A 12,700-nucleotide genomic window follows, 5' to 3' on the forward strand; every position below is an offset into this window, starting at 1 on the left:
GGAAGACATTGGACCTTAAGAAGCTGGAGAGAAAGAAATTTACATGGCATTTGCTCTCTTGGGCTCTTTCCCAAAACTAGTTTTTCATTTAAAGCTTTGGAAACAGCGGTGGATTTAATTTAGTCTTGGTTTTCTTTCAAGGACTGTTAGAAGGTCCTAGCCTTATATCTGCATGTTCCTCTTATTAAGGTCACTTATTGGCAGTTTGGGCTCCCTGTTTTAGCCTCATTTATTAACTTTCTATCATTCCAGCAGTAAGGGAAAGCTATTAAGGGCCATATTTGTCCTACTGATAGCTAGAAGGTAGGGTAACATGGAGTTTGGTACAATGACAGGATCCAGGAGTTTTTGTTTTAATAAAATTTTATTAAAGTATATCATTCATACATGAACATTCATAAACAATAAATGTATAGTAAAATTTGGAATTTACAAAACAAACACGCATATCATCATCCAAGGCTCCCATACATCTCCCCACCACCACCATCTTGCATTGTTGTGACACATTTGTTACAAACTATGAAAGAGCATCATCAAAATATTTACACTTACAGTATTTATTTAGCCAATATCTTACATTGGGTGTGTTTTCCCCCAGGCACCCAATTATTAACACCCTCTATTATTATTATATATTTATTATTTTTCAGGAGAAAATGTTCTCATATTTGTCCTTTAACCACAGTCCATTATCCACCACTGGATTCCCTGTGTTAAACAGTCCCATGCTTTGTACAGTCCATTCGAAATGTGCATTCAGTGGCTTTCATTTTCATCACAGAGTTATTATGCTGTTATCACCTCAGTCAATTTTAGAACGTTTTCATTACTCCAAAAGAAAAAATCCAATTCCCCCTTATACCCTTCTATTATTATTATTATTATTTATTTATTTTCTGAAACGAGTGTCTTTATTGCTTGTACCGTAAAAATACAAGGATCGGGGAGAGGCCAGTGGGGATGGGGGAGTACTGTCAGATAACATACACTCACAAAGAGGAAAAAGGCCCCCCACCCCACCCTGTGACGCCCTTCTGTGAACTGCCTAGTACACGAGGTGGGGTGGGGGGATCAAAACCATAAAAACTAAATGCAAACACCTGGAGATGTTGGGGGCAGGGAGAGGGGAGTGGTGGGCAGGGCAGCAGGTGGCTCCCAGATGTGGCTCCTCCCACTCCGTCAGCACCCTCCCTTCCCCTCTCCCCACAGAATGAACTGCTTAGGCCAGGGATGGGGGCCCAAGCCCACACGCACCACGCACCCACACTCGAGGGCCCACACACGCCCTCTCTCTCTCTCTTACACACACACACACACCCTAGCGTGCATCCGCATCCCAGATACAGGGATGCCCACTGACACAGTCCAAGGCACGCACACGTGTGCCCACAGCACTGACGGACTCATGCTCACCTTAAGGCTGCAGAACAGGCCCTGGAGAGTGGGCAGGGGCGAGGCGGCCCGGGAGCCTCCCCTCTCAGAGGCACCCCCACCACATGCGTACCAGAGACCCCGGCCCAAGTCCACGGGGCCCAATACTGTCTTGGTGCAACGTGTAACAGCCGCGGGGGCAGCCTCCGCCCAAGCAGAGGGAAGGGCGGCCCCAGCCCCTCCGACAGGGCCAGGCCCAGGCCCGAGGTCCAGCGGGAGGGAAGGCCAGCTGAAGGCAGGCCTGGTAAGGCACGGGGCTGGGGTGGGCGGGGGGCCTGGCCCCCAAATGTTCCTCCTGCCTCCTCCCCGGGATCGGGAGAGCAGCTTGGGGGTGGGGGAGGGAGGCAGGGCCAGGAGGCAGTGCCTGCCCCCGGGGTCCCTCCTGGTTCCCCACAGGGCAGGTCCAAGGACCTGGCCGTGGGCACTTGAGGGGCCTCCAAACTCCGATCCCACAGCGTCCAGAGGCCCCTGCCTGGCCCTGGGGATTATTGCATTTCTGCCCCCATGGGGGGAAGGGGCTGGACTGCCCCACCCAGGCCTGAGTACCACAGCCCTGGCTGCCAGGCATCGCCGTGTCCCACGAGAAGCAGCCTCTGTCTGTCTGGAGCAGCAGGAGCGGCAGGTGGGCAGAAATTCAGGCAGGCCCCGAGGCTCCAGGCTTCGCCCTCACTGGGGCTGGTGTTGATTAAGAACCTGAATCTTCCCAACCCCCAAGGCCCAGTCCTGGGGCAAGAGGTGCAGAGTCTTAAAAATACTAGTCTGGGTACAGAGAGGGGTGGGACCAGGCGCTCCCTGGAGGCAAGGGCTGCAGGGACCCCAGCTTTGGGGAGAGGGCTAAGAACTGGAAGTGGGGTGAGGAGGGGAGGGACAGGGATACAAACAAAAAAGGCAAAATTAACGCCACCCAGCAGGGGATGGCAGCCGTGCGTGTCTCCTGAAGCGCCGGCGGGGGCTGCTCACTCGCGGATGCTGGCCGAGTAGGAGAACTGGGGGAAGTGGGTCGGCTGGTCCAGGTCTAGGGAGCCCAGGCTGTCATAGTGGTCCGGGGGGGTGATGGTGATGGACTGGGCGGTGAACTCGTCATCGAAGTACCTGGTATCGATCTCGGATGTGACCTGAGGTTTGAATGGTGGCAGGAGCTTCTTCTGTACCACGTCCTGCCAGTTGATGCTGAGGAAGAACCTGTGCTCCATCACCTCTTTGGCATCGCTGGGCCCCCCGCCGAGCCGCTGCTTGGGGTCCTTCTTAAGCAGCCCAGCAAGCAGGGACTTGGCCTCGGGGCCCAGCGTGCGCAGGAAGCGGATCTCCTCCATGAGGATGAGCTCGAAGAGGCGCTCATGGTCCTGGTTGTAGAAGGGCAGGCGGCCGCATATCATCTCATACATGACCACGCCCAGCCCCCACCAGTCCACGGCCCGCCCGTAGTCGTTGTCCTCCAGCACCTCGGGTGCTAGGTACTCCGGAGTCCCACAGAAGGTTTTCATGGTGGCCCCGTCACTGATGCCCTCTTTGCACAAGCCGAAGTCCGTGATCTTGATGTGGCCATCTTTGTCCAGCATGAGGTTTTCCAGCTTGATGTCGTGGTACACCACGTCCCGTGAGTGCAGGTACTCCAGGGCTGAGACAATCTCTGCGCCGTAGAACCGGGCCCGCTCCTCGGTGAAGACACGCTCCCGGGACAGGTGGAAGAACAGCTCCCCACCGTTGGCGTACTCCATCACGAAGCACAGCGGTCGTGGGTCTGGAAGGCGTACTTCAGTGCAGTGAGGAAGGGGTGCCTGGTGTTCTGGAGGACCCGGCTCTCGGTGACCGTGTGGGCAACTTCATCCTTGGCGATGATGACCTCCTTCCGCAGGATCTTCATGGTGTATTAGCGCCCGGTAGCCTTCTCCCGCACCAGAATGACCTTCCCAAAGGTGCCCTTGCCAAGGAGCTTGAGATAGTCGAAATCGTTCATGGTCACCTTGGCCCGCGCCTTGCTGACCGCCACTTCCATCTCTTCAGCTGCAGAGGAGTCGTTGGGAGAGCCACACTTGTAGTCCATGGGGTCATCGCCCGGGCCGCGCTGCTTGAGGCTGTTGGTGACCATCTGGATGGCCCGCATCCACTCCTCCCTCTCGTCTGGAGAGTCCACGTGGAAGGTCCTCTCGATGACCGTGGTCCACTGCAGGCAGCTTATGACAAAGGTGTTGGGCCGGGACCTCTCAGTCTTCATCAGCTGGCATTCTGCCACAGAGAAGTTGTTTAAGGGGGGTAAGGTCTGGTCAGGGGCCTCGGGCCTCTCCTTATACCCAATGAAGGAGCCATCACTCTTCAGCAGGAAGTACCGGGGCCGCCAGGTCTTGATGTATTAGCCACGCTTGTGGAGCCAGACTTCTTTGATGACGGACACTTCGTTCATGGTGGCAGCGTGACACGCTGTCACCTAGCTTGGGGCAGCTCAGGACAGCAGGACATGCAGGAGGCGCAGTGGACAGAGCACAGCCTGTCACCGGCGGCCGCCCAGCCCCTCCGGCGGGGTTCTACTCCCGCCCATTGCCACGCTGCGCTTGCTCACGCTTCCTGTGTTCCCCGGCAGAAGCAACGGCACGGGCGACGCCTTCTCCGAGCCAGGCCCAACCCCCTTCTATTATTGTACTGAAAAAATATCTACCTACCGTTGTTGTAAAATATTATAATATTACAATTTTACTGTTAACTATAGTCCTAAGTTATATTAGTTGTTATTTTCCCATGTAGCACCACATTCTTAGTACTTTGTAAAAGAAGAGCATTCTTATGTTTATACTTTTAACCACAGTCTTCATCTACCAGTGACATTACTGTTATACATACCTGGGTTGTTCTCTAGTTTCCTTTCAATTGACATTTACTTCCACAGACTACCCCTTTCAACCACAATCATATTTATAGATTAGCACTGTTAGTTATGTGCATTATAATGTGTTATTCTCGGTTCTATTCATTTCCACATTTTTACAGTTAACCTTTTTAATAATGGTATGTACATTAAGCATCATCCCCCATTCTCAACCCACCTTCCGTTTCCTAGTAACGTATTAGAGTTTATCTGTAAGTTTACTTATTGTATGTAGTTCATATTCGTGAGACCATACAATATTTGTCCTTTTGTGTCTGGCTTATTTTCTCAACGTAATACCCTCAATGTTGTCATATGCATCCTGATTTCATTTCTTCTTACAGCTGAATAGTATTCCATTGTGTGCATATTCCAAAAAATATGTAATTCGTTTAATGTGCTTTTCTTTTTTCATAGTATCTTTATTGGTTTTGGTATTAGAGTAATGTTTTAGGCTTCATAGAATGAGTTTGGTAGCATTCTTTCCTGTTCAGGTTTGTGGAAGAACTTGAGCAAGATTGGTATTAGATCATCTTTGAATGACTGGTGGAATTCATCTGTGAAGCCATCTGGTCCTGGACTTCTCATCTTTGGGAGGTTTTTGATGACTCTTTCAATCTCTTCACTTGTAATTGGTCTGTTTAGGTCATCTCTTTCTTCTAGGGTTAGTATAGGTTGTTTCTGTGTTTCTAGGAATTTGTCCATCTCCTTTACATTGTCTAGTTTTTGGCATACAGTTGTTCATGGTATCCTCTTATGATGCTCTTATTTCTGTGGGGTTAGTGACAGTATCTCCCCCCTCATTTGTGATTTTATTTATTTGCATGTTCTCTCTATTTTTTTTTTCTTTGTCAGTTTAGGTAAGCATTTGTAGATTTTGTTCATCTTGCAGAACAAACTTTTGGTTTTGTTCATTCTCTCTATTGCTTTTTTTATTCTCAATTTCATTTCTTTCTTTTTTTAAAATATTACATTAAAAAAATAAGAGGTCCACATATACCCTCCACCCCCCTCACCCCACTCCTCCCCCCATAACAACAATCTCCTCCATCATCATGAGACATTCATTGTATTTGGTGAATACATATCTGAGTATTTCATTTATTTCTCCTCTAATCTTTATTCTTTCTTTCCTTCAGCTTGGTTAGAATTAGTTTTCCGTTCTTTTCCTAGTTCCTCCAGGTATGCAGTTAAGTCTTTGATTTTAGCTTTTCATCTTTTTTAATGTAGTCATTGAGGACTATAAATTTCCCTCTCAGCACTGCATTTGTGCTTCCCATAGGCTTTGGCATGTTGTGTTCTCGTTTTCATTCATCTCAAGATATTTACTGAATTCTCTTGCAATTTGTTCTCTGACTCACTGATTATTACTAGTGTGTTGTTGAATATCCACATATTTTTGAATTTTCCCTTTTTCTGTCTGAAATTGTCTTCCAGCTTAATTTAATTATGATCAGAGAAAGAGTTTTGTATAATTTCAGTCTTTTAAAATTTATTGAAACTTGTTATTACCCAACATATGGTCTATCCTGGAGAAGGATCCATGAGCACTTGAAAAGAATGTATATCATGCTGTTTTGTGTTGTAATGCTCTATAAATGTCTGTTAGGTCTGGTTCACTTATCTTATTATTTAAGCTCTGTTTTCTTTATTTATCTTCTGTCCAGATGTTCTACCCAGTGCTGAGAGTGTTGTGTTGAGGTGTCCCACAATTATTGTAGAGATATCTATTTCTCCCTTCAGTTTTGCCAGTGTGTGCCTCATGTATCTTTGGGCACCCAGGTTAGGTGCATAAATATTTAGTATAGTTATTTCTTCTTGGTGAATTGCCCCTTTTATTAATATATAATGACCTTCTTCATCCTATATAACAGTTTTGCATTTAAAATCTATTTTGTCCAATCTTAGTATCACTACTCCAGTCATTTTTTTATTGCTATTTGCATGGAATATCTTTTTCTAACCTTTCACTTTCTACATGGTTGTGGCCTTAGGTCTGAGGTGAGTTTCTTGTAGACAGCATGTAGATGACTCATATTTTTAAAAATCCATTCTATCTGTCCATGTCTTTTGTTTGGGGAGTTCAAGCCATTAACATTCAATGTTATTACTATAAAGGCATTGCTAACTTCCTCCCTTATATCCTTTGGCTTTCCTTTGTCATATCTTAGCATTATCTGTCTTTTTACCCTTTAAGTTAATCTTCCTAATAATCTTCATTTCTATATTCTCCAGGTCTCTTGACCATGTTTTATCATTTCAGATACCGAGATTTGATCCTGGGGACCTGGGGACCACTGATGTGAAGAGAGGTTCCCTGTCAATTGCGCCACCTCAGTTCCTGTACCTCAATTGCTGCACTTCACCTTGACTTTCCCCTTTGTCTCTCTTTTGTTGTGTCATCATCTTGCTGCGTGACTCACTTGCGCAGACACTGGCTTGCCACACAGGCACCCAACATAGGCACTTGGCTCACCACATGAGCACTTGACTTTCCATGCAGGCATCCACATGGGCACTCAGTTCACCATGAGGGCACTCAGCTTGCCACACCCACATGGGCACTTGACTTGCCACACGGACTCTTGGCACACCATGTGGGCCCTTGGCTCACCACGCAAGCACACTTTTTCCTCTTTTTTTTCACCAAGAGGCCCCAGGGATCGAACCTGGGTCCTCCCATATGGTAGGCAGAGGCCGTATCACTTAAGCCATATCCGTTTCCCTTGTCAGGGTTTTAAAGCAAAAGGTTGTAGGCAAAGTATTTCGAACATTCAGGCTATAGCATGGACAGAATTCTTTGAAGGCAGCTCAGCAGTCTCTTTATGGGCCCAAGAAAAAAGTGCCATTGAACACATAAACTGCCTCACCTCACCACATAAATCCTATATTTTACGTTATCTACAGCAAGATGAAATTCTTTTCCTTTGGGAAGGTTTATAACCAGGTTATTATGCTATCCTTTGCATATTGACCTTCTCGGATATCCTAGAATTGTTCCTGTTGTTGACCATAGTCACTAGTTCAGTGCCACTCATGCTATGATCAGTTTACTTCCTGTACTAAAAAATGTCAGTGTATCTTTGCTGTTACCAGCCACTCCTGAAACAGCCTGTCCACAGAATAGTATTGCTGTCCACTCACACTTTTATTTTTGGTATATGTTGAAGAATTGGCTTGTATTTTGTCTATAACTCGTTGCTGCCTCAGCATTTCAATTCTCCCTGTCTTCCAGATAATTTCTGAACCCCTGCACAAATCAGAGACTATCTCCAGTCGTCTTTGACTGATGGGACACGGTGTAGTAAGGAAAGGGAATGCAAGTTTCTAATTAGATGAAAACTAACATTGCTGTTACTTTTAGATGACAGCTTCTTTACTAAGGAAGCGGACTTGGCCCAGTGGTTAGGGCGTCCGCCTACCACATTGGAGGTCCGCTGTTCAAACCCCGGGCTTCCTTGACCCGTGTGGAGCTGGCTCGTGTGCAGGGCTGATGCGCACAAGGAGTGCCGTGCCACGCAGGGGTGCCCCCTGCGTAGGGGAGCCCCATGTGCAAGGAGTGCGCCCCATCGGGAGAGCCGCCCAGTGTGAAAGAAAGTGCAGCCTGCCCAAGAATGGTGCTGCACACACAGAGAGCTGACACAAGATGATGCAATGAAAAGAAACACAGGTTCCTGGTGCCTCTGTAAGGATAGACGTGGTCACAGAAGAACATACAGTGAATGGACAGAGAGAGCAGACAACTGGGGGGGAGGGGAGAGAAATAAATAAATCTTTAAAAAAAATTTCTTTACTATAAGCACTTTTAAAATGGAGACACTTAAAACACACACACCCACACACAATAAGGCTTTCACAGTTTTGGAATCTATAGAGAAACATCCAACACTATATTCATCACTTTTCCCCACCATTTCTACATAGGCTATTGAGGGAAATTTATAATTCTGCAATATGAAGTAAAGAAGGTAACTGCTCATTGAAGAGATAGCCTGTTTCTTAGCCCACATCACCAGCTGACTCTCCTAGTCAGGAGTCAGACTTTAGTTTGAAAACCCTGTTTTGCACTTAGGATGAGGGTTCCCAGAGGCTATACAGCCACACAGGTGTTTTTCTCTAAACAGTAACCACTCCAGAAAACTTAGCAAACCCATTCCACTAGGATCACTAAGTAGGAAGTAGCAGGGCCAAATCTGAGCAATGGTCCTCATGTTCTTCTCAAGAAAAAAAAAAGTCATAATTAAGTCTGAATAACTAGCCTAAGGCAGAAGGCAGGTTAAGGTCCCACCTTGGCCATTTATTAGCTAATTGATTTACTTAATCTTCTGAGTCTCCCTTTCCTCACCTGAAAGATAAAGAAGTTGGAGCAGGGGTTCTTAACAAGGGAACTGTGAGCTTGAATTGAACTTCAAAAACATTATTTTTGTGGGGATGTGTTGGTACAGGTGTGAGCTACTGATTAAATAAAATAACAGTATAGTGTGGACTTAGTAAGGAGTCCGTGGTTTTCACCTGACTGTCAGAGGGGTCCATGGAACAAAAAAGGTTAAGAACCCCTAAGTTAGAGAAACTACTTGCAGATCTTTAAAGGTTTTTCCAACTTGATCACTCCATGCTTAATGACTCTTGGTGCTAGAATCTGATCCAGCGTGGAAAATCCTACCTTTTGAACAGCAAATGAAAGATGGTTGATCAGTTGAAGGCATGCCTTAATTCTCCCTCTGCTGCCTCTCTTTCCCAAAACCCCATTAAAACAACATTAAAACAATGAATGGTAATTGAGAGTAGTAGACTTAAGAAAGTAAAGACAACATACGCATCAGGAATTTGTAGCATCATGCACTTATGGAAATGGGGGTAAAAATGGGTCTAAAACCAGTAGGATTGGTTCAAAGTCTGTTTAAGAACCAGCTGGCATCAGTTAATGAATGAATAATAAAATGTGGTATATGCATATAATGGGGCATTATTCAGCCATAAAAAGGATGAAGTACTGATACATGATACAACATGGATAAATTTTGAAAACATTATGCTAAGTGAAAGAAGCCAGACCCATATTGTATGATTGTATTTAAATAAAATGGCCAGAATAGGTAAATACATAGAGATAAAAGCAGATTAGTAGTTGTCGGGGTGGGTGGGGAGGTTGAGAACTGGTACTAACTGCAAATATATATGAGATTTACTTTTGGGATGATAGAAATGTTCTGGAAATAGATGTGATGATGGTGTACAACATAGTGAATATACTAAAAACCAGTGAAGAGTACACTTTAAAATTATGAATTTTATTATGTGAATTATATCTAAAGAAAAATACCAGCTGCCCCTCTCCCCCACACCCTTGCCACTCCATGTGGCTTCCTCCTTTCCAGAAGAAAATTGGAAGGGTAAGTAAAAGAATGGGTATGTATACTTGGGATCATAGTTGTGGCGTCAAGCATCAACAGGAAGAAAACCACAGACACAGTTTAGAGCAAGGGTGTGATTCTAAATACAGGGATGTAAGAGAAATTTTACATACTGAATGTTGAGACCCACACTGCTCTTCCACTACTTGGTTCTCAGAAAGCTGGCAGCTAGGGTTATATCCTCGAGGCAGGGATTTGGATGGCCCTTTTCTGTGAAAGTGACCAGTTCAAGATAAAAGACCCAGAGGTACTGATGGTAGAGAGAAGAAACTATCCAGTCAAGTCATTCTACAATGAACCTCTCAAGTCATTAAACACCAACTATGTGTGCAGAGCTTCTAATTAGCATCTTAGTTCATTATTCTTAACTGTAAACAGACATTTTGCAAATGTCCTGTAAATTTGAAATTATTTTGAAATAAAATTCTTTTAAAATGTAAATAGCCAGAGATCATGGGGCATTTGGGAAAAGATTCTAAGATGGAAGACGCCCCTTGCCAAAAAAAAAAAAAAGATTAAATAAATAAAGGAAATAGAAATTATGCAGAAAAGAGAAAACTTTGAAATACTTTCATAGTGCCTAGAAGGAACAAACACCTAGATAGCATAGCTAGCATCCTAATCTTGATTTCTAATACAATTCTCCAATAAAAGGAATCAGAATTCCAACCGGGGCAAGAAGTATACAAGATGAACCTAAAGGATTTTGCAGTACAAGAAAATAAGGAAATACTAAAAAACACAAAACGATTGTGATATGTCAGACATAGTAGCCAACTGAAAGAGCTCCCAGGGATCAAAGCTGTTGTTATTTGAACAACAAAATAAAGTAAATTGGAGTATAACTCAAAATATGAAATAAATATTCATGAGTCCGTACTGATGTGAGTGCATGGATGAGTGATAAAGAAAGAAAGAATAAACAAATCTCCCAGAATTCCAAATAATTTATGTAGATACTCTATTTTCAAAGAGGTGGAGCAGGCTGTACACAGTGACTTTCTTTCAAAGTATAGAAAGGAAGAAAAGAAGTAACTTTCCATTGGAGAAACCTGACAAACCCTGCCTTAAGTCAAGTGATCAATATTAACATCAACAGTGATAAGTCACAATGATAGAATGTACCCTTGGTATCGTTTGAAGATATGATGAGAATGGCATTTTTCTGATCTTACTCACAAAAACCCTTAACCCCAGTGAAATAATGGAAAAAATACCACATCCAACTGAGGAAGAGTCTCCAAATATCTGACCAATACTCCTCAAAACTGTCAAAGTCATCAAGAACAAGGAAAATCTGAGAAACTGTCACAGCTAAGAAGAAACTGTGATATGACAACTAGATATAATCTGAAATCCTGAATGGGATCCTGCAACAGAAAAAGAATATTATCTAAGGAAATTTGAATCAGGTAATAGTAATAATGTATCAGTAAGGCATTCGTAACAAATATACCATATTAATATAAGATGTTAATAATGTGGGAAACTAGGTAAGAGGTATATGGGAACTCTCCACAACTTTTCTGTATATCTAAATCTATTCTAAAATAAAAAGATAATTTAAAAAGGTAAAAAAAAAAAAACACCAAAAAACGATCACATCTTATTTAAATGAAATGTCTGGAATAAGCAAATCAATAGAGGCAGAAAGTTAACTATTCTGGTGGTTGCCTGGAGTGGGGGAGGGTTGGGTAAGGGGAGGATACCACTAATGGGTACAGGGTTTTCTTTTGGAGTGATGAAAATGTCCTAAAATTAGATTATGGTGATGATTGCACAACTCTGTAAATACACTTAAAACTACTTAATTGTAGATTTTAAATGGACAGTTTTTTTTTTGTTTGTTTTTTTTTGATTTTTTTTTTATTGACTTTGTAATAATATTACATTAAAAATATATATGTGAGGTCCCATTCAACGCCACCCCCCCACCCCCCCTCTCCCCCCCCAACAACACTCGTTCCCATCATCATGACACATCCATTGGATTTGGTAAGTACATCTTTGGGCACCTCTGCACCTCATAGACAATGGTCCACATCATGGCCCATACTCTCCTCCATTCCATCCAGTGGGCCCTGTGAGGATCCACGATGTCCGGTGATCACCCCCGAGGCGCCATCCAGGGCAGCTCCATGTCCCAAATACGCCCCCACCTCTCATCTCTTCCTGCCCTTCCCCATACCCATCGTCCACCATGTCCACTTTTCCCAATCCAATGCCACCTCTTCTATGTGGACATTGGATTGGTTGTGTCCATTGCACCTCTATGTCGAGAGGAGGCTCAGATTCCACATGGATGTTGGCTGCCATCCTCCCATTTTCAGTTGTAATCACTCTAGGCTCCATGGTGTGGTGATTGTCCTTCTTTAACTCCATCTTAGCTGAGTGTGGTAAGTCCAATAAATCAGATTGTAGGTGCTGGAGTCTGTTGAGGCTCAGGACCTGGCTATCACATTATCAGTCCAGAGATTCAAATCCCCTAACTATATCTTAAACCCCAACGTTAACTGCACCTCCAGCAGATTAGTATGAAAGTCTTATGAAGGGAGATCCCATCTGAGTCCAGATTCATCACACATAAACACCATTTCCAGAGAGGGGCCATCTGCCCTGGTAGTAAACCCCATCGGCCATGACCATAACTCTCATGGGTCTCTTTAGCCTTCATAGGAACCAATATCTGGGGGTTGTATCTGCTTGGACAGTTTTTATGGTATGTAAATTATATCTCAATAAAGTGGTTAAAAAAAGAGGCAACAACACAAAAGAAATTTGGTGCATGCTAGTGTACTATATAGTCCTGTTGTCAGAGCATATGTCATTTCCAATAACATGGGCCAAAAGTCTATTTAATTACCTCAGAGGCTGAGGTTGAGAGAGGTAAATTAACACTGATAACACTGATAGGTACCTGAAGGAGCAAGACAGTAAGGGTGTAAAAAGCTGTGAAAATAAGGGGCAAGAACCAAAGTTAGAACTATTACTA

General features: G+C 44.1%; 1 protein-coding gene and 1 pseudogene across 3 annotated transcripts in view; one reads left to right on the forward strand and one right to left on the reverse strand.

Annotated features, from left to right (window-relative positions):
* DENND5A (DENN domain containing 5A) overlaps window positions 1–12,700 on the forward strand; it is a 115,020-nt gene that overhangs the window by 22,480 nt on the left and 79,840 nt on the right. The window lies entirely within an intron of this gene.
* Window positions 2,363–3,936, reverse strand: LOC101425013 (RAC-beta serine/threonine-protein kinase pseudogene; annotated as a pseudogene).

This window comes from Dasypus novemcinctus, chromosome 10 (genome assembly GCF_030445035.2).
Source record: "Dasypus novemcinctus isolate mDasNov1 chromosome 10, mDasNov1.1.hap2, whole genome shotgun sequence".
NCBI classification, from domain to species: domain Eukaryota; kingdom Metazoa; phylum Chordata; class Mammalia; order Cingulata; family Dasypodidae; genus Dasypus; species Dasypus novemcinctus.